A 21,835-nucleotide genomic window follows, 5' to 3' on the forward strand; every position below is an offset into this window, starting at 1 on the left:
TGTTGCAAAGAACTCAGAAATACCACCACAAGTCAAAATGGTTTTGATGCTATATGAAATTCCTATTTGAAATCCCTAGCCACATTCAGACTAGCATGGATGTTTGGTTCCCTGGGGACAAGTAGCAGTGGCACACCTTGCACTGCAGCTGCTTTTCCTCGAAGAATGCTCATGCCACATGTGCTTTGGCACACAGCAAGTTACCTCACGGGTGGTAAGGGAGACTGAGGCCAGCACTGTGCTGGCCCCAGCAGCCTAACCTGAGGTCCTGGGAACCTCCTGGGGCTGCAACAGTGGCAATCTTCTCAGGCAGAGCCAAGCTGGCAGCCACAGCACAGCTCCAGGTGGCCCAGTTCTGCTTTTTAGTGGCATGAGCTGCCTATGCATGTGCTGCTCCAGATTTTTTTTTCTGTGGCTTTTTTTGACCCCTGATTATATAATGGTTTGATGTAAAATACAGAAATAGTCTTAGGAACAGAATTCCCATTGACTTCCTCCCCAAGCTGAAGTAAAACAGGAAGGTAACTAGTGAGGGTAGTGTTTCCAAGGCTAGGCAGCTCCTGACTAGTGTTTGTTGCATTTAAGATTTTTTATATAAGCCCTTTAGCCTAGATCTAACCGATTACTGTGCACGCACATTAAAAGTAGCATACCTATAATTATCTTCCTTACGATAGTTTTCTCAGTCAGTTGGCATGGTCTTGCATGTGCCAGCTTTTGAAAATTTGAGGGTGTTTAATTGAAGACTGGGGTCCCCTTTGCTTGCATAAACCATGAGAAGAATGAGAAGCATTCAGAGTACTGGAACAATGCAGGCCCAGACCAGCTTAGATGAATTTCCTGGAATATAGCATTATGTTCTGTTAGCTTTGATTGAATACTTCAGGTCTGAAGAGTCATGCAAGGCATAGATCTCTTGCTTAATATAAAATTTCTTTTCAGTCAAATGTTTGCTTTACTTATTAGAAAAAAATAATATGCATAAAAGAATAGACAGAGCTAAACAGGTTGTGGTAGCCTTTATGGATGTGGTGGTATGCAAAATACGCATGAATAGTTTATAATCATCAGTGTTTTCTTCTTTTTTTCCCTTTGATTTGTAATGGGGCAGTACTGAGTTATACCCAACAGCAGTAAGCTAAAAAAGGAATATTTACAATAGCAAGTAAATTTATGAACCTTGCTAAATTTTGAGATGCTACTAACATGTATAAGGACAACATTTTAAAACAAAATCAAAATATAGACAGACATTTCACTGAATTGCAAAGTTACTTTATGCTGAATTGAAACTTTACATTATACAGAGATCAGATGAAATCATTGCACATGGTGGTATGACTGTGAACTATAACAAAAGAAAATAACTAAATGACACAACCTAAAAATGGTATGTAACATTTTCTCCCCAGATAATCTAGAACAGATTTGCAGTAAAATGAAAATACTTGGAATACTTAAAGATTTACCAAGATGAGTAATAAGACAAAAAGTAAAATGATTAAGAGCCTTCAATAAAGTATATAGTATGGTGGAATCTCCAGTGATTTTTAACTTCATGTATGAGCAGCTAGCATACCACACTGTACACAGTTCATCTGGTGATCATAAAATGAACAGGATGGAATTAAAAGAACTGCACAGAATTATTCTCCATACATGCGCGCGCGCACACACGCACACACACGCACACACACTTGGGAGATTTAAATTCTCTACATGTATATGAATGATACAAAAGAAAACAAATTATTATAATGGTTTAATAAATTATTAGAAAACAGCATAAAATTGAACAAAGAAATTTAGGCTGAATAATGAGTACAGTAAACAGCTGGACTAGCCTTCCAAAGGAAAAGGTGGAAGCTGAGTCATTTAGAAATGGACTGAGCAAAATGCTGGATAGTGTACTGGAGGGAACAATCCTCCGTTGGCAAGGGATGCATACAATAGTTTTTTCCATTCCTGTTTTTCTGCATTCAGCCAAACCAGATATACATGCATATTAATTGTATATTGATTCTGGGAAAACAGGTACTACAGTGTAAGAGTCCTCCAAACCCCATTTGATAGCTTAAGTTTTGTTCCTTTGTATTTCAAATAGTTTAGCGACCCAAGTACAGCATCATAACTGAAAAAAAAGCTCTAAGACAAAAGAAAAACTGAAAAAGTGACAAGTATCATACAAATTGCATTCAGATTTGGCAAGGAGGTCATTCAGAGCTCTACTTCTGGAGTTCTAGTGAGTCCTGAGTCACCAGTTGGACAGCCCTGACATATATTAAACAGAAATGGTAAACAACTGTTAAATGTTAAATGTTTTATTGACGTTCTAGACATTACAAGAGAAACTGTTCGCTTTCTCTCTTTGACTGGTATTACATTGATTTGCATGGCAACTGAATAACAGCTTCCCTGCAGAGCTGAGGAGTACCAGAGGAGATTAGACCTTCTAATGAGTGCCTAGGGATGAGCGAGGGTTTGGCAGGGGTCAAACAGCAGCATGAAGAGCAGAAGAAGCTGAAGCATTTTGTTGCAGGTGTAACTCTTATGCAGGACACTGGTCAGCAGCAACAAGGTCTGGGTTCAATTTTGGGGTCTAAATATATTTTACCTTGGCTCGAGCCTCTACCCAGACCACCTGGGAAACACTAAATAAATTACTAGGGTGTCCTGCATAAACAAAACCCCCTCCTCACAAGCAGTGTAAACACAGGAGATAAATTTATTACAGAAACAAAGGCACAGAAAACAAAGAAAACACCAAATACAATTTAAAACTAGGGGTGCAGAGATTTTTAGGGCTGATAGCTGATTTTTAAGGAGGCATATCAGCCAATACTGATCCGATTTCCCATATGCAGCCCGACAGCTTGAAGAGCTGTGTCTGGTTGGTAAGGCTGTTGTGGTGGAAAGGGAGGGAGAAGGGAAGGGGCATGGGGATGCAGATTGAGGCCCCTGCGCTGAGGGAGGGAGTGGGGCTGGGCCAGGGCAGGGCAGGGCACAGGACAGAGCCATGGCTCATCTGGGGGTACAGGGAGGGGTGAACAGCTCCTGCTGTTGCACGCAACCCGGGAGTGCATGGGGGGGTGTACCCCCAGATCTGCGTGGGGCTGGGCAGGCTGCAGCAGCATGCTGGGGCCAGGGTTCTTCCCAGTGGGGGGCTGTGCTAGGCTGCACTTGGGGCAGACAGTGGCAGCACTGGGAGGGGGACTATGGTGGGGGGGGCTACAGCTGTTCATGCTGCTGTTTAACCCCTGCCAAACCCTTACTCCCCCACACAGACTCATCAGAAGGCCTACTCTCCTCTGGTACTTCTCAGCTGTGCAGAATGCCAGCCAACATTGTAGGTCTTGCCTGACCAACCTCGTCTCATTCTATAACCAGGTGACATGTTGCCTGGACAAGAGAGATGAGGCTGATGTCATATATCTGGATTTCAAGAAAGCCTTTGACTTAGTCTCCCAGGATGTCCTCATGGTTAAGGTAGGAAGCTGTGGCCTCGACCATCACATGGTCTGATGGCTGGGGAACTGGCTCCAGGGTTGAACCCAAAGAGTACTAGTTGATGGGAGTGAATCAGTGTGGTGCAAGGTGACCCGTGACATCCCTCAGGGCTCATTATTCAGCCCAGTACTATTTAACATTTCATTAATGATCTGGATTCAGGCATCAAATGCTGGCCAGATCCCACAGCACGGGAGGTCTGCTGTCTCCCTGGGGCATGGATCTGTGATGTCACAGAGAGGATCCCCAGGCTTGTCCAACCCACAGACTACTACCCCATGCTCCTTATCCATGTGGGAACAAATGACACATCCAGGAGCAATCCAGACAGCGTCATGAGTAACTACAAGGTTTTGGGAGCTGGGCTTAAAGGACTGGGGGCTCAGGTAGTTTTTTCCTCTGTGCTCCATGTTTCAGGCCAAGGTCCAAGGAGGCAAGATATGTGTCAATGTGGTGAACTGGCGTCTCCGATGGTAGTGCCACCAAGAAGGCTTCGGCTTCTATGACAACAGCACCCACTTCAAGGACAGAGGACTCCTGGGGAGATACGGCATCCACCTCATGAGGAATGGTAAGTCCCTTTTCTCGGCCAGTGTCACGGGGGCACTCGGGTGCCCCATTCCTAGGAAGAAATAAGGGCAGCTGCCACTCTTTAGGGCAGCCCAGGTGTCAGTTGCTGGGGCAACCGCAGCAGGTCACCTGACCAGAAGGGGGCGGGGCCTGGCATTTATAAGCAGCCCAGGCCGAAGCCTAGCTGGCAGTTCCCTTCTGGCAGCTGGAGGAGCAAGAGCTCTGTGGTGGAGTCAGGCTGGGTTGAGCAGACTGACAGAATGAGTAGCTGCATCACGTTGCAGGGTAGAGAGAACCCTCCCTGGGAGGCTTGGCAGGAGAGACTGGTGGGACTGGGTTGTACATTATAGCCAGTAGGCTTATTGTTCTGTTACAGCCGAATGGCTTATTGTTCTGTGGTGTTATTTGTGTAAAGACCGGAGGACCGGGAGAAGCTGTAGGGGACGGAGGAGGCCTCATTAGGAGCTCCCCAGTGGAGTGGGGGGGTTCCTGGGTGCCCTGGGAGGGCACAGCGATTGGTGCCAGAGCTGGCACTGTGGATAAGTGCCAGAGAGAGGCACGATGTTGTGCGGTGTCATGACCCCAGCCCTGTGGGGGGGCAGTATTCTGCCCAGTGGGGCGTAGGCCCCAGAGAGGGCGAGGGGTGCGAGAAGCACAGCATAGGCCCCAGAGAAGGCGAGGAGCATGAGAAATGCGAGACAAGGCCCAGAGTGGGCAGGCACACAGGAATAGGAAGCCCCAGGGAGAGCAGATTAGAATAGGAGGCTCCAGGGTGAACGATTGGCACCCTACTGGCACAAAGTCCCGGAGAAGGGCGAGCGCATGATTAAAGTCCCGGAGAGGGGCAGGTGCACGAGAACAAGCCTGGAGAGGGGCGGACGTGTGGATAGGGGCCCGGCGCAGATGAGGCGCGTACAGATTAGAACCCGGAGAGGGCTGAGCGCACGATTAGAAGCCGGAGAGGGCTGAGTGCACAGGCAGGAGCCCGGACAGGGCCGAGCATGAGAGTAAGAGCCCGGACAGGGCTGCGCATACATTTGACCGGCCCGGAGAGGGCACATATACAGTAAGGGCGTGAAGGGCGCATATACTGGAGAGGCCCCGGGAGAGGGGCACTTATATTGGAAAGACCCCAGAGAGGGCATTTACAGGAGAGAAGCCCGGAAAAGGGCGAGAGTGTGAACAGAAGCCCAGGAGGGGCGAGTATATTGGGCGCGCATACTGAGGGACCCCAGAGAGAGGGGGTGTGCGTATTGAGAGACCCCAGGAAGGGGCGAGCATACAGACACGAGAACGTCCGGCACATCTGTGAGGCTTGGGGCGTGCTAAAGGGGAGGTTGGAGGCACGCGTAGCCCATAAGGCTGGGGTGCACCAGGTCAATACAGCCAGGATAGGGGACAGGATATACTTGAGCACCGTGTCCAAGGGGACAATAAGGCAGCCTCCATTATAAAACTATATGACACCAAGACGTGGCAGGCGAGATAGAGGGTGCTGAATCGCCTACTTGGCACGGCAGAGGGTGCTTGCGAGATCACGGCCGCTCCTAGGTCCCCACCCCGTGACAGCCAGGATGGTCAATATCTTAAACAGGGCTTTAAACTAAGATCACAGAGGAATAAGGAAACACTAACTGGAGCCTACCTGGGGACCATCTCCACTGACAATAAAACCAAGCAATCCACTCTTATGGGAGCTGAGAAAACAGCTCCCCTTCAATGCAACAGGCAGTCAGTGACCTCAGTAAAAGGACTTAGGTGCCTGTACACCAATGCCAGAAGCATGGAGAACAAGCAGGAGGAACTAGTCCTCCTGCCTTCCATTGGGCACTATGATCTAGTAGGGATCATGGAGATCTAGTGGGATTCCTCTCATGACTGGAGTGTAGCCATAAAGGGCTACATCCTTCACAGAATGGATTGGGTAGGGCAGAGAAGTGGGGGTGTTGCCCTCTATGTGAAGGAGCAGTACACCTCCCTACAGGCTGATGTCAGCCTCAAAGAAGAACAGCTTGAAACCCTCTGGGTCAAGCTCCGGGGGAGGCACAGCAAGAGAGACCTGACCGTAGGTGTATACTATAGGCTGCCTAACCAAGGGGAGGAACCTGATCTAGCATTCACCTGTGAACTAACAGAGGCCACACGTGCACGGGACATGGTTGTCATGGGTGACTTCAACTACCCAGACATTTCCTGAGAGGAATGCACAGTCAGCTTGGACCAATCACGATCCTTCCTGACAAGCACCAAAGAGCTTTTTTTTGACTCAGGAGGTGCACAGGCCAACTAGAGGCAATGCAGTTCTTGACCTGGTCCTGGCCAAAGGGGATGACCTGGTGACCAACTTAAACACAGAGGGCAGCCTAGGCAATAGTGACCATGAAATCATTATGTTCACAGTCCGTCGCAAGGCTGACAAAACAGAAAGCAAACTTAAAGTCTTAGACTTCAAAAATACAAATGTTAATAAGCTCAGGTCACTAGTAGAGAATGCTCTGAGAGACCAAGGACCACAGGTAAAGGGACCATGAGAAGAAAAATCCATTCCCTTAGGGAGAAAAAGTAGCAGAAGGGTCAAAAAACCCTCTTAGCTAAGCAGGGAAGTTGCAGCCCTCCTACAGAAAAAGAAAGAGGCATACAAACATTGGAAGCTTGGGAAAGCCTCTAAGGAAGATTACTTGACAATGGCCCATACTTGTAGATACCAGATTAGGCAAGGTAAGGCAGAAACTGAACTAAAACTAGTTACAAGAATCAAGGACAACAAGAAGTCCATCTTTAGCTACATAGGGAGTAAAAGGAAAACTAACGGAGTGTGGGGCTGCTGCTCAATGCCTCAGGATACCTGGTCACTACCACTCAGGTAAAAATGGAACTAAATGGAACTCCTAAATGACTACTTTGTCTCAGTCTTTCACAAGACCAAGGGGAACAACATGCCAGGTAGGACACAGAACAAGAAGGGTGGGATTGACACCATTCCCACCATTGCCATAGAACTGGTGTTTGATCAGTTAAAGAAACTAGACATATATAAATCATCAGGACTGGATGAACTCTACCCAAGAGTGCTGCAAGAGTTGGCTGAAGTAATCACAGAGCCCCTGGCAAAGGCTTTTCAAAAATCATGGGCCTCTGGAGAAATCCCAGAGGACTGGAAGAGGGCCAATGTTATGCCCATCTTCAAGGAGGGGAAGCATGAAGACCTGGGAAGCTACAGGCCAATTAGCTTAACTTCTATTCCAGGGAAAATCCTAGAAACAGTCATCACAGAGGCTATATATGACAAACTTGCAGAAGGCATGATACTGAATGACAGCCAGTGTGGCTTCATCGCGGGCAGGTCTTGTCTGACCAACCTCATTTCTTTCAGAAGACTTGTCACCTGGATGAGAGAAAAACGGTTGACATCATATACCTTGACTTCCAGAAAGCCTTTGACCTGGTATCCCAAGAGGTACTGATCAGAAAACTGGAAGATACCGGGCTCAACTGCAGGACTGTCAAATGGGTGCGAAACTGGTTGCAGGGTAGGATGCAGAGAGTCCAAATGAATGTATCACTGTCATCCTGGTGAGATGTGGGCAGCAGCATACCCCAGGGGTTGGTACTTGGCCCCGTGCTGTTCAGTATCTTCATCAAGAACCTGGATGAAGTGGTGAAAAGCCCATTGGTCAAGTTCACGGACAACACCAAGATATGGGGTTGTGCAAACACACCCGCAAATAGGCTGCAGATACAAGCAGACCTAGACAGGCTGGCATATTGGGCAGAATGGAACCAGATGAAATTCAACATAGAGAAATGCAACGTGGTGCATCTGGGAAGGAAGAACTCCCAGCACACCTACAGGCTGGGCATGACTAATGTGACCAGCACTACAAATGAAAGGGATCTGGGAGAACAATAGACCCCAGCATGAATATGAGCCAGCAATGCAGATCAGTAGCTACTAGGGCAATAAAACTCTGGCATGCATCAATCAAGGCATCTCTAGTAAATCCAAAGAAATGATTCTCCTGCTTTACTCAGCATTGGTGCAATCACGGCTGAAGTATTGTGTTCAGTTCTGGGTGCCGCACTTCAAAAAGGATGTATTAAAGCTTGAAAGGGTCCAAAGAAAGGCGACCTGTATGATCAGAGACTTGCATGGCAAGCCATATGAGGAGAGGCTGAGGGATCTCAGACTCTTCAGCTTAAAGAAAAGAAGGCGAAGAGGAGACCTGACTGTGGCTTATTGGTATATCAAAGACGTACATCAGGGGCTCAGTGAACAACTCTTCACCAGGGCACCCTGGGGGAAAACTAGAAACAACGGCCACAAACGGCCATGGTTTCATTAGGGGCAGGTCATGTTAGACCAACCTGATTGCCTTTTATGATTAGGTCACAAAAGCCTTGGATGCAGGTGTTGCTGTGGATGTAGTCTTCCTGGACTTCAACAAGGCCTTTGACACAGTCTCCCATCCCATCCTCATTAAAAAATTGGGTGACTGTGGCATTGATGCCTACACAGTCAGATGGATTGCAGATTGGCTGCCCTTGGGGGCTCTTGCCTTGCTCATAGATTGTACCAGGGCTGGGGCAAGGGTGGGCTCTTTTAAGTGCCTTGGCCTGCTGGCTTTGCAAGGGTTGCTCAATGGGTCAGCAGTCCCCCCATCCCCCAGCAGGCTTAGTTTAAAGCCCAGTGGAGAAGGTTAGTCAGTCTGGCTGAGAAGAGCCTCCTCCCCATCAGAGAGAGGTGGAGGCCATCTCTTCCCAGCAGCTCGCTGCCGCTCTTGCCAAAGAGCAGGCTGTGGTCATGGAAGCCAAAACTTTCCCGACGACACCAGCGCCACAGTCTTTGGTTGACTACGTGGATCCTCCTCTCCCTCCTCAGCCCATACCCCGAGACTGGGAGGATTGAAGAAAACACCACCTGTGCCCCCAGACCCTTTAGCCCCACTCCCAAATCCCTGTAGCGCCTCATGACCCAGCTGGGAGCGCTCCAAGCTGTGTCATTGTTGCCCACATGAATAAGGAGCATGGGATAATGTTCTGTGGGCTGGAGGAGCTTAGGGATCTTCTCCACAATGTCACAGATGCGGGCCCCAGGAAGCAGCAGACTTCCCAGGCTAAGGGGTCATGGCAGCAGAGTTACCCCTCAGTCCCCCTCAGGATGGAGTCTCCCACAACAAACACTTTACGTTTCGTCTTGGGGAGAGCGGGGGCAGTAGCTGCAGTTGAGCCTGTGTTGCCTGCAGGAGCTGGCAATTCAACAGGCTCTGCTGGGGCTGCAAGAGGTGCGTACCTGTTGCTAAGCGCTGGTGAGGCAGAGGCCTTGGTGCGGTGGGCCTTAGGGCCCTTGACCACCTTGGTCCATCCCCCTGACTGGACAGAATGGGAGGTCCTGAAGTCCTCCCTTGCCTGAAGGGAAACCATGGTCTACCCTCTGCCTCCCGGGGGAGGAGGAGGCCTGGCAGTAGGAGTCAATCTTCTGCTCACAGCCCCTGATGGCACGCAGTCTCTGGACTGTGGCCTGGAGCTCCTCCAGCTGGCACACCAGAGACCCCAAAAGGCAGCAGACCCCATGATCCCAGGCCCCAGATCCTGAAAAAGGGACAGGCAGCCCCCACAGCTGAGAGCCAGGATGGGCATGGATGGGCTCCGTCTGGATGGCCGTCTCTGAGGTGCCAGAGGTGGGGGCCACAGACCCCAAGGGGACCCTCAGGGTGTGGCAAGTGCCCATTCATGGCATGAAGCTGGTAGGCGGGCTAGGCCTGAGTCTGCCTACCCTAGGGGGCTCGCAGGCAGACTCAGGTCCTGCCTACCCTAGGGGGGCCTCAGGTCCTCCCGCGTACCCTCCTGCGCAAACTCCACACTAACTCACATGACAGCAGACAAGTGTGCCTGTTTGCGCAGCCTGTTCATATGGCTCCCAGGGGGCTGGGCGAAGTAGGGGCCTGGGTGGGGTGAGACCCAGCCTGGCTCCCACTCAGCCACCTCCTCCCAGTCTGTACGGGTTAACACCCTCCCACCATGGGCCCTGCTTACCTCTGGCTCTTCTGGGGATTGGTGCAGGGCTCCATGGCTGCTGGGGGGGCCTCTGGGGGGCTTTGGGGGAGCAGGGGCACAGCGGGCTTTCACCCGTGCATCTCTTGCTGCTCCCGGAGCCTAACTTCGGGTTTTTTGCTGTTGGCGAGCCCTTTTAAACTACACGCATGCACAGTGGGCCCACCATTGATGAAACTTCTCTCGGGCTAGGGGGGGCCCTGCCCTGGATTTGGGGGACCCTGCCCCACTGGAGAGGGACTGGTGAGTACCCTCCCCCTACTTCTCTGTCTTCCTGGAGGGCTGGGCCAAGTAGGGGCCTGGGCAAAACCCAGCCCGGCTCCCACTCAACCGCCTCCTCCCACTCTCTAAGGGTTAACCCCCTCCCCCCAAGGGCCCCGCTTATCTTAGGCTGTGCTGAGGGTTGGCAGGGGGCTCCGCGGCTGCTGAGGGGGTTTCTGGGGGGCTTCAGGGGACATGGGGCACAGCGGGCTTTCACCCGTGCGTCTCTCACCACTCCCAGAGCCTAACAAATATTAGGCTAATGTTTTTGCCTAATAACACATTACTGTGGCTTGCCTTCAAGATACGTTGAATTCCATTCTAAATGCCAAGTATGGGATTTTCACAGAGTTTTGTACCTCCCTAATTGCTCACACAGCCTGAGTGCTATACTGAATGTTCACTGGTTAAGAAATGGCATGAAAATATAGGATGCAAATAAATGAAGGGAAGGCCTTTTGCAGTAATCTAATAGGTTTTAAAATAGAGACTATTATATTAAGTTTAAAATTTTGGATTATGAAGGATTTAACCAGAATCACATGGCTAAATTAGAAACTCCATAAAATAACATTCTAAAATGTAAAAGCTACCAAATCATAGTTGTAAGAATGTGAGAAGCGGCACAACAATTTTACCAAATGCAGCAACCTCTAGTCCTCTCAGAACTCTTACTAAATCCTTCCATTTCCTTCATTATTACAACTTCAAATGTCTCCTTTTCTTGAAATGCCTATGGCCAAGACACAAAACAGCATCTTAGTTACCTCCCAGCTTTATAGCTAGAGTGCTATGGCCCTTTGTTCTTCACTTACCACACTCTTCAGTACTACCACTTCAGCACTACTGTTCCTGCCCATCAAAAAATGGTGGCCACTAAACCAAATTCTCTTTTCCACAGTATCATATCTTTCCTCTTTCAGATCCCTTCAGAGACTGCTTGTCTTTCACAAAAGATCATCTTCTTCAATTTCAAGTAATTTCATACATTGTTCTCTTCTGAGCCATTAAATTATAGAGAAATAAAGCTGGACAAAATGACCTCTTGAGGTGCCTTCCAACTAAAAGCAGAATCATCCCAACTAAACCATCCCAAATGTTATTTTAAATTTCACTGACAGACAGAGATCCTGACAAAACGTTAGGCAATCTGTTCCAGTGCTTATGCACCTTGATATATAGAAAGTAGTTCATAATAGCTAATGTAGATATCCTTGTTGCAATGTAAGTGCATTATATGCTTTTTCCTGTGCCCTGTAGAAAGGAAGAACAGTCACAATCCCTTTTATAAAAACTTCTTTATTTGAAGACTTATCAAATGCTTCTCTAGACTAAATTATCCAGTCTTCCACACTTCTTTCATGTCATGCTTTCTAGATCTCAGATTATTTTCCTTGCTCTCTTCTGGATTCTTTCCTATTTATCCATATTTTTTTTGAAGTGTGCTGCTTGAAATTGGGTACAGTACTTCAGGTGAGGCCTCAGTGCTGAAAAGTGTATAATAATCACTTCCTACAATTTCTAAACAATTCTCTTGTTTATATATCCCAGTAAGATATTAGCCATTCTGCAGAAATATTATAGAAGTGGGGCTGAAAGGGCTATCAAGAGGTCACCTAATCCAACCCCCTGCCTAAGGCAAGAAACATCTTGTGTCCCACAGGGGGATCACACTTGAAACCTTGACATTTTTAGCACTACACTCTAAACAACATTATGCATCAGTATATCCAGAGTGCAGTCTACAATTATCTCCTGGTCTTTTACTGCAATACTACAACCTAGCCAGTCACACCCCATTTGTAGTTTTGTTCCTTAGTGTACTACTTGGCATGTATCTGTATCAAATTTCTTCCTATTATTTCAGAACTTTTTCCAATGCCAAGTTCATTTAAAATCCTTATCCTATCCTCTCCCCATTCCAGTGTCCCCCACAAATTAATTCCATCCTTAAATCATTCATGAAAATATTGAAAAGTGTTGGACTCAGGATTGACCACTGGGAAACCCCCCTTGATACTTCTTGGCAGTTTGACATTAAACCATTGAGAACTTTGCCATGATAATCTAGCCAGTTATGTATCCATTGCAAAAGAGTTTTCTGTATACTGTGTTTCCTTGCCTTATCTAGGAGAATGTTGTGGGAAATACAGTTTAAAAAGCTTTACTAAATTTTGGATATCTCACATCAGCTGCTCCCATGCTGTCTCCATGAGGCCCATCCCTTTATAGGGATAAAAGGAAATCAAGGGTGTGTGTAGATGACACAAGTGTTAATGTAGAGCACCTGAAAATTTTAACATGGCTTTTTTGGAGATGGTGCATTTTTGTTTGTACAACACGGTATTTGTGTTCGCATTATGGCACTTTCGAGCGAGTTAAGCCTCATGTGTTATTCCCCACAGATTTCAGTAGGGGGAGTCAAATACCAATTTACCTCCTATGATGTCTTTCCTAATGTTTTACAGTAGGAGGTGCATGTAAACCACCTGGGCTCCCCAGCCCCTGCTCCAGGACTCTCACTGGGCAGTCCTGACTGTCACTAGGAGTCTCTCCTGGGCACAGTCATGGTCACCCCAAAATCCTTGTCACTTGCACCCACCTACCTTGGTCAGTCTAGTCTCTCTCCATCAGTATGCAATCCCAAAGACTGCATCCCAATCCCAAAGACAAGCCGCTTGAATCCTCCCCTCCCATTCCACGATCTTACAAATGTGTTTTTTCTTTCATTTACTATAGCTGCTATGATAACTGCTATGATATCATAAAATATTCAGGACTTAGAGTAGTGGGTGGGTGGGTGGGTGTTTGTTGCTGCCAGTTGATTGGCAATTGCTGTTGATGTTGGTGGTGATGAGTTCTTCTGGATTGTTTGTTTGTTTGGACTCAATTTCCCAGCATCCCTGAGCTCATTGATCTTCATACAGTTTCCAGATTTCCTCACCCTTCCCCTGACCTTCCTCCCTTCTATCCACTGTCCACAACACCACACACCCAGATAGAAAGACACAGATTAAAGTGTACCCCAACCTTGCTGAGGTTGTTTGACCCCAGTACCCTTTCCTGCCATGGCAGGGGGTCAGACTGGATGATCTGCTCAGGTCCCTTCTGACCCAACCAACTATGAAACTATGAGCCAGGGTTTAGAGGGTAGGCAGCATCCAGTAATATAACTGGGGGAACAGTGACACCACAGATCACTGTTTGCTCTACACCGGGTGCATAGTGTCCTTTCTCCTCAGCACTTCTATTGGCCTCACATCTGGATGCTCGCCAACTGCCCTCCCCCACCACCGCAGCACGTGGGATCAGCTCTGCATGGGGAGTGGGGGCTAATTTTCCCAAAGTGGCATGCTGCAGGTATCTAGGGCCCAAGAGACGAGCCCAGGGTGCCACCTCCCTCACTCCCACATGCACCCCTGACAAGCCACCTTCTGTGGTGGTTTCAACAGTGGGGGGGGGCAAGTAGCTCAGAGTGATGGTGCCCCCTTCGCGTCTGTGCCAAGGTGGGCACACTGCCGACCACCATCGGTACGCCACTGCTCTGCACCCTGGTAGAGTCATCTCTGGTTGGGGGCGGGGATGTATTGTTTAGTTCAAATTTATTGTAAACAGGGCTGGTGGAATGTTATAGGGGTGAAGGAAAGTATGTGAGGTGCACAAGATGCACCAATACAAATTCTGATGCTCTGTCTATCCTCCCTCCCTCCTGTTGTTAGATCCCCTTCCACTGCTAGCTGCAGGCTGATCAGTCCCTGTTAGTGTGACAAGAGGCAGAAAGAGAAAGGAAGAAAGAGAAAATGAAGAGAATGACAACACTTCCTTCAGGATTCTCTCAACAACTGAAGTATTATGCATTACAACTTTAGTTGACTTTCATCCTGACTTATATAGACTTATAATATAATAACAGGTAATACTAATAATAGGAGTCAATAATACTATTAATTCCAATAATAATATTAATATGAGTTTGTAGTATTAATAATATTAATGACGATTTAGTAATGGTCAATAATAACTGTAATGGTTCAATTCCATATTGCACCATTTCAAAGGAATTAGATCTGCCTTATCACCCTGCACACACCACACATATCCTGAGCCTCCACCATATATATGATATATATGTATGATATAGACTTATGTTATATAGACTTATAATTACAGTTTGATTCCTTATGATGAGAAAGCAGATACTGAGCATAAGGCAGGTGATTGTTCACCCTCCCCTGCCTCTTATCCCATGGAAGAGGGTAAGAAATGCCCATCTCCTGGTTCAATCTCCTCCCTAGGTCCCTCTATTCCCATGGAGAAGAGATATATACCCTTCTGTTTTACATACTACCCTTATTGACCTTGTATTACTTCCCCCTCCTGGTTGCTGGCAACAAGTACTACTGAGGCTTCTCTTCTGTGTACTACTCGAATTGTGGATACTTCCTTCACAGGCTTTGGCCCAAGCATCAGCTCGAGTATGGTAAGAGTTGCACAAGTTCTGCAGATCCATTTCATATTATTCTAGCCCTCCTCCTGGTTGCTGGCCCTGTTTGCTAATGAATGTATTATGGAATTGTAATTAGAGGATTTTGCTGGCCACAAATGCAGAGGCTTTCTTCTTGGTTGCTGACCAAGACCTCCAGCAAATTCCCTCCTGGGGTGTGGGTGGTAGGTCCAGGCCTGTGAGTTCTTTGCCCCACTTTCCCACCTCTGCACCTCTCCACTGCACTTCTGTAACTTTTGAATCAATGCTGTACACAAAGGAAGCTATGCTCCTGAGCATCAGCTTGATTTGCACAAGTTCTGCAGGCCCACTTCCTATAGTCTTCTCACTCTCCTCCTGGTTACTGGCCATGTCCCAGCAAATTTGGGCTGGGGTATATGTCTTTTGACTGGACAACCAGGAAGGTTCTGCAAGTGCATTTCATTCATTGCTGCAGAGAGCTCGGGGCACATGTGGGGCTTTCCACTAAGGAGGTTGAGGCTTGAGTTTCTTTTCTGAATTGTGGAGGCCTTCTTCTTGGTTGCTGGCCAAGAACTCTGGGGTCCAGGTAGTCTTCACCCCACTTGCCCACCTCTGCTTTACACCTTTCCATTGCACCCTAGTAACTTTCAAATCATTGCTGGCCAGAAAGGAAGCTGAGCTTTCTTCGCTGGCTTTGGTCCGAGCATCAGCTCGATTTACAAAAGTTCTACAGGCCCACTTCATAGTCTTCTTGTCCTCGTCCTGGCTACAGGCCATGTTCCAGCAAATTCAGACTGGGTTGCTTTGGGAATGTTGCTCCTCATTTTCCTCTCACCTTCTCCCTTTCCTTTGAGAAGGCTGAGAGGAAAGATATGACAAAAGAAGACAAAGCAATCCTGAACAAAATCTGATGAGCTCTCTCCAGGGGGGAGTGGATTGCAGCCCACCCAGGGGGAGGATGGCCCCCTGCAAACCCAGCTCCAAAAGGTGCTGCATGCAGGATTTTATAAAGATAACATTGCATTGCAAAAAATCATTGAAAAAAAATGTTTGCATCACATCTCCCTTAACAGTACAGCCTGCAAAGAAAAACTCAGAAAAAAAGCTGTTTTGGAACTGTGACAGCAGGCAGTAACCCCAACCCCCTCCCCCTTTGGCAACCATGCATATGAAATGCATTATAATACATTAAAGACTTACTAAAGTCTTTAAAGACTTGCTAAAGGCTAAAGGCCCTGGGAGGTCCATGCATGGAGAAGTTTTGCAGATTGCCTACTTGTCTGTGGGGATGGGTGGGGTAATTTAGTCTTTTTTCTTACAAGACATGCTGGCTGTACTGCACCCTAGCTAGCACTTAACAAGCATTCAACCTCCCTCCTTCCAATAACAGTCCACCCTGAAACTTTTTGCAACTCTATCTAGTAATGCCACAACTCTATAACTCCCCCGCCCCAAGCACAGCCTCCCCACTATACTGAGGCAGGCGCGGTCTCCAAAAAACTACCCAACCACTCACCTACCCCCCAAAAAATGACACATATAGAGCAAAAATAAAAAACTGAAAATTCTGCAGCTTTAGCAATAAGTATATACACCTTAACAATATAAAATATATACAAAATGTAAAAAAAACATTAAAAATCTGAAGATATTTTCACTTTACTCCTCTTCACTATCTTCACTCTACACTCCTTGTCACTGGGCTATGGGCTGGTTGCTGCCTCCAGTGAGTTTTGCCAATGAAAGTTTTCTGCAAGGAGGGGAAAAAGGAAGAAGAGGAAGAGGATGCGGGGTTTGGCGTACAGTTGGAAAACCAGATTCTTGCCCTGCCCCCCACCCCGACACACACGCACAAGGTCAGTAGGACATATTTCCTAAATATCGCCTGGGATTCTGCATATCCCGGGCATCAGGTCTGGCAGGTAGTGTCCTGCCCCTGGATTTTTGGTTGTGGTTCTGAAATGGAATGTGATGAAGTTCAGAAGGTTTGCAATACTGAAGGAAGTCATGTAACCACTCACTCAACAAAGTTTCAAATTCTTTACAAAAAACTTACCATTATGGTGATGCTGCAGGTGTCGTCGGGGGCTATGTCCACTGCAGTGGCAGCACACGGGGGGTGCTGGGGTCACAAGTGCTGGGGTACATGGTGGGGGGGCGGACATACATTTTAGGTGGAAGGGGGAGAAGAATTAAGAGGGGGTAGAAAATTAAGGGATTATTTGTCTTCCCTATTTTAAAATAATAATTGGTCTGAGTGGACCCATCCCAACCTGAACTATGTGCTAGGAAAGAGGAGTGAGGAGTGAAGGAGGGTAAAAAAAGGGAACACATAGTGGCACCTACTGGCTAAAGGCCAGAACATAGCATCCCTCATGGTGAAGGGGATTAATTAGAAGTCTTTGGAGTCTCTGGCTGTTCACACGAACAAATCTACAGTTGGAGCAGAATCACTGGGGAACATCACAAATTGACACATCTCTCAGTAGTGTTAATTTAAGGTGCTAAATGGACTTTAGAGTAATGGGAAAACCTGGGTCATACAAACACAGTTGTGTTAACATAAGCAGGAAATATCATTTTGTCTACACACATCCCAAAGTTGTCAGAAACAAGTTATGCCTCAAACAATCTGTGTTCGCTGTTCCTTATCACTTTGTTATTATCTAGTCCTTTACAAGTAAATTGTTTACTCTGACAATTTTTCAGGTATCAAAGTCAAAATAATTTCCCAGGTCCTTCCTTTTTCCTTTGTTCACAAAAAGGGCAAGCAGTCTTCTTTTTCAGTCTTCTGGGGTCTTCTGCCTTTTTGGTCTTCTGCCCCAATTTCTCACAAAAAGCCAATGACTATTTACCTCAGGTAATTCCTTGAGCATTCTAGGGTAAATTTCATGAAGACCTCATAATCTGAAAACATCTGGTCTATGCAAATATTCTCTAATACATTTTAACCGTACTTTAGCTGAATACCTGCCTGTCCTTGATGCCAACTGTGCCCATCATCTGATTGTTGAATTTTTTTAATGAAGGCTGAAGTGAAAAAAGGCTAACAGTTTAGCCTTCTCCACCATTAGCTTCCCTTCTCCATTCTCTGAGTGAGCTCCCTCTAATTCTAATTTATAGTATGTTTTTGTGTGGTCTTCCATGTCCCTTTCCAACTGTAACAATTTGTGCCTTGACCTTCCTGATTTTGTCCTCCCTACCCCGTGCTCATACTATAGAATTATATTCACCCTTCATAATATGGCCATATTTCCACTTTTTCCTTTTAAGATATAGGTCATTGATGAGTTCAGGAGTTAGGCAAGCAAATCTCCTATCTTTCCTTTGTACCAATTTATCATGCTCTTGTGCCCTTAAAATTGCCTCTAATGAGCAACCAGCCCTCCTACACTCTTTTTTGCCCTTATTTTTGTGACAGTTTGTGAATGCATACTAGCATTTTTAATTCTGTTTGCACACTTAGATTTGTGGACCAGGAACAGGTATCCCTAAAGCAGCTTCTTTTGAAAAAAGGAATAAAACAATTTACCACTTTATTTGGTTTCACAATAGCTTGGTGTAGAGATGCTTGCAAAAACATGCCAGACTCAGGAAGTTATCACAACTGTTTGAAAAGTGATTCAAGTACACAGCATCTATTCCAAATGAACAGTAGTATGCATGGCGTGCAAATAAAACATGAAAAAGGATTATACCAAACATTCCTACAGAGCAGACCCCCATCCTTATCACCAAATTGTGAGGCACAAGGTTCACCTTAATTTCTTTGCCTGAACAGATGAAGCCACAACTCCTAGGTATATTTTCTGATTACCTGATCAGGTTTATAAACAAGCAGTCTCAAAAGCACCCTACCTGAAGTTAATTACTTTTACCTTTCCATGTATTGGGCAGTGCCAGCAGATTGGATGCCAACATGGACAGAGCTGCCAAACTTTCTTTGTAGGTATGGCAAGGCACCTTTAGGTGTCTGCCATTTTAAAGGCAGAGTCAGGCAGCCACCAAGTGCCTGATGGTGGCAGTCTTTTTGAGAACAAGAGGTATAAAGCCTGCAGTTTGCTGCTGCCAGACCAGGAAGAAACATTGCCTGGTTGAGCTGCAGTAGGAACATCTTGAAGGTAAGAGCATGAGGCTCTTGGTCTTGGGCATGACCCCAAACTTTACCCTGTTGGGCAAGGGTTGCCTGCTGGGGCTTCTGGTGGAAGTGCCAAGCCAGTTACCTTCCTGATGAAAGGTGAGGAGGGGTGCCTTAACTCCAGCCCCCATCTTTGAGCGGGCTTTGGAAGCAGTTGTGGAAGTAGTGGAGTGAGGCATGGCAAGCAGGGTGCCATCTGAGCCCAGCAGGGATGCGAGATCCTAGAGCGGGTAGCATGTGGAGTATAGTTGTGTGGCCCTGCATGGAGTAGGGCTGAATGGAAGTAGGCCTGACGGGCTGTGCGTGAGGAGGGCTGAACAAGGAGTAGGCCTGAAGAGCAGTTCCAGGGGTGTGCTGAGTAGGGCCAAACTGGGAGTAAGCCTGAAGGGCAGTGCAAGGGCTGGCCTGTAAGTAGGTGATCATGAAGATAAGGCCCTAGGGTGAGGAGTGGTGCAGAGCCCCTGGAGGGGGCATAATAGGAACCTCATGTGTAGGTGAAGAGGTCAAAGCATAGTCATGGATGCCTGAGGCTGTAGTTGCATCCAGAGGCTGAGTAGAGAGCTCAGCCAGAGAGTTAAGGATGAGTCATGACCCTGGTAAGTCCTCAGCTGCAAGGAGTAGGATGAAAGGGAGACCTTAAGGGCAAGCAAAATGACCTGCTGCTCCAGGGATGGAGTGCAAGTCCCTGTGAGACCCTGGAGCATCAATCATGGTGTAGGTTATGATTACATCCTGTGGATGCCATCTGCAAGGCATGGGCTGCAGCACAGAGGAGGTTTGGAGCTGCAGATAGCGCTCCTTGGTATCGGGTCTGGGAATGGGCAGCTTCCTGCATTATACCACCAGTTTATGAGAACAGCAAAGTTGTAGCAGGTGAGATTGGGCAGATTGCCCCATAGAGACAGGTGAGTGGGCTGGCATGAGACCTGTCCCCAAAAGTTGCCCCTTGTCACAGTAGGCCATCCCTTTTTACCTTCCAGTTACTTGGTGTGGCCTTTGCCAGCATCCTTCAACTATTAAATCACATCAATTTTTTGCCCCACTTCTGATGTCACAGTATTATTGCCCTCTGATGACACTGCACATGAAACTGGGGAGGGGGAAGTCTTCTAGAACATACCCTCAGGTCAGGACAGAGGAACACACCACAAGATAAACCTAGTGTGAGTTTGGAGAGCGTCCGCATCTTTCATTCCTATAGCGTTAAGCTGAAAATTATCTAATAATTTTTGTAGCTCAGGAATAAAGTAGTACACTGGCTACATTGTTTTTTGATTCCATAAACTTCAGTAAATTGACTAACAACTCTAACTTGTTAAGAAGAATCAGTGCAACTTAGTGGGAACATTTTAACTTCTCAGTGTTGAACAGCTAAGAGCTTTAGACTGCCATGAGGAAAATTGGAACCTAATTAAAGAACTGTTCAAATGATACCAGAAATATACTATTTAAATAAGATTAATATTCACAAGAGACAAATGTAAGATGTATAGGGATCACTAAAATAGTCTTAGATGCTGATTAATTACTGTATTAGAAAGTGGTATAAAATGAATTGTATTATAGTAGTGTTACCCTGCTGATAAGATGTTTATGTCTGTTTTTCAATTAAGTTTTTAGGTAGTGAGAACTATTAAAAATCTATTGTTTCAACCTTTTTTTCCCCCCCTGAAATGCACCATTCATTGTACCCTTTGCCTAATGCTCTTTCATGCAAAGAAAACACATTTCTAATAAAAAAAGTCTCTCTCCAGAGTTACAGCACTTGGTTCGTGCAAAGTGGTAATTGATTGAGGAAACATTCTTTACCAAACAATATGGAATTTTGCAATTTGCATAATTCAGATTAAAGGAGCCTAAGTGAAATGTATGAAACCTCTTGGAAATGGTATTCCAACATTGCCAAAAGTAAGTGTACATAAATCATTCAGATATTTAGACCTTTGTTCAAGACAGCATCCCCACCAGCTGGGAAAGATAAGTTGATGACCATGTGCCACACATCTTTCATATCATCTTCCAGTTAATGAACACCTGATATATGAAACTCATGCGGCAGAACAGCAAAAGAGCAAGGAGCAGAACCTAGATAGCCCAGCTCCCAATCCAGGGCCCTAGACCAGGCTACAGCTTTTCAATAATGAAAGATCCTGAAGGAAGTCCTGATGACTGTCCTGCAGTGAGCCATCCATATAACATTAATCATTATCTGCTTTCTTTATCTATGTTTTCAATACCACATTGTATACTGCATGTGTTTCTCATCATTGCTTCTGACCTTTGTTTATTTATATTTTAAAAATCCTGACTACTGCCAGACACTATTAAAAATAAACAGTTTTAATTGTTCTGAAGTTTTATCTTCTCCTCCCCTTTCCACTTGAGTCTGACAGGATGAAACATTGTTTCTGCTTTGGACATAACTACTTCTGCAGTGGGAGGGAGAAAGAGCTGAAAAAAACTATAAATATAGATCAATATCAGAAGTATTTTGTAGGTGGTCATAGGACAAGACAGAAACATTCCTTGAATTCGGGACAATAATCAAGACTTGGGCTTTCCCAGACAAGTGCCCGAATCTTTAGGCTACAGCCATGCTCATTCTCTCAGTCTCTGGGCCTAGCAAATCTGCATTTTCTGCACAATGGTATATTATTAGTAGGAAAGGTGGAGAGTACCCACACTCAGAATACCTTCTAACATGGTCATTATTCTAGGAATTGAGATGTTGGTTTGACTTGCCACAGATAGAGGAAGGAATTACACTTCAGACAAGTCATTCTAGCCATTAGCATACTATATAAAGGGTGTACACTATCTCTGTCCCTTCAGCCCTCTTGTTT

This window comes from Crocodylus siamensis, chromosome 7 (genome assembly GCF_052110815.1).
Source record: "Crocodylus siamensis isolate JL-2025a chromosome 7, ASM5211081v1, whole genome shotgun sequence".
Taxonomy (NCBI): Eukaryota; Metazoa; Chordata; order Crocodylia; family Crocodylidae; genus Crocodylus; species Crocodylus siamensis.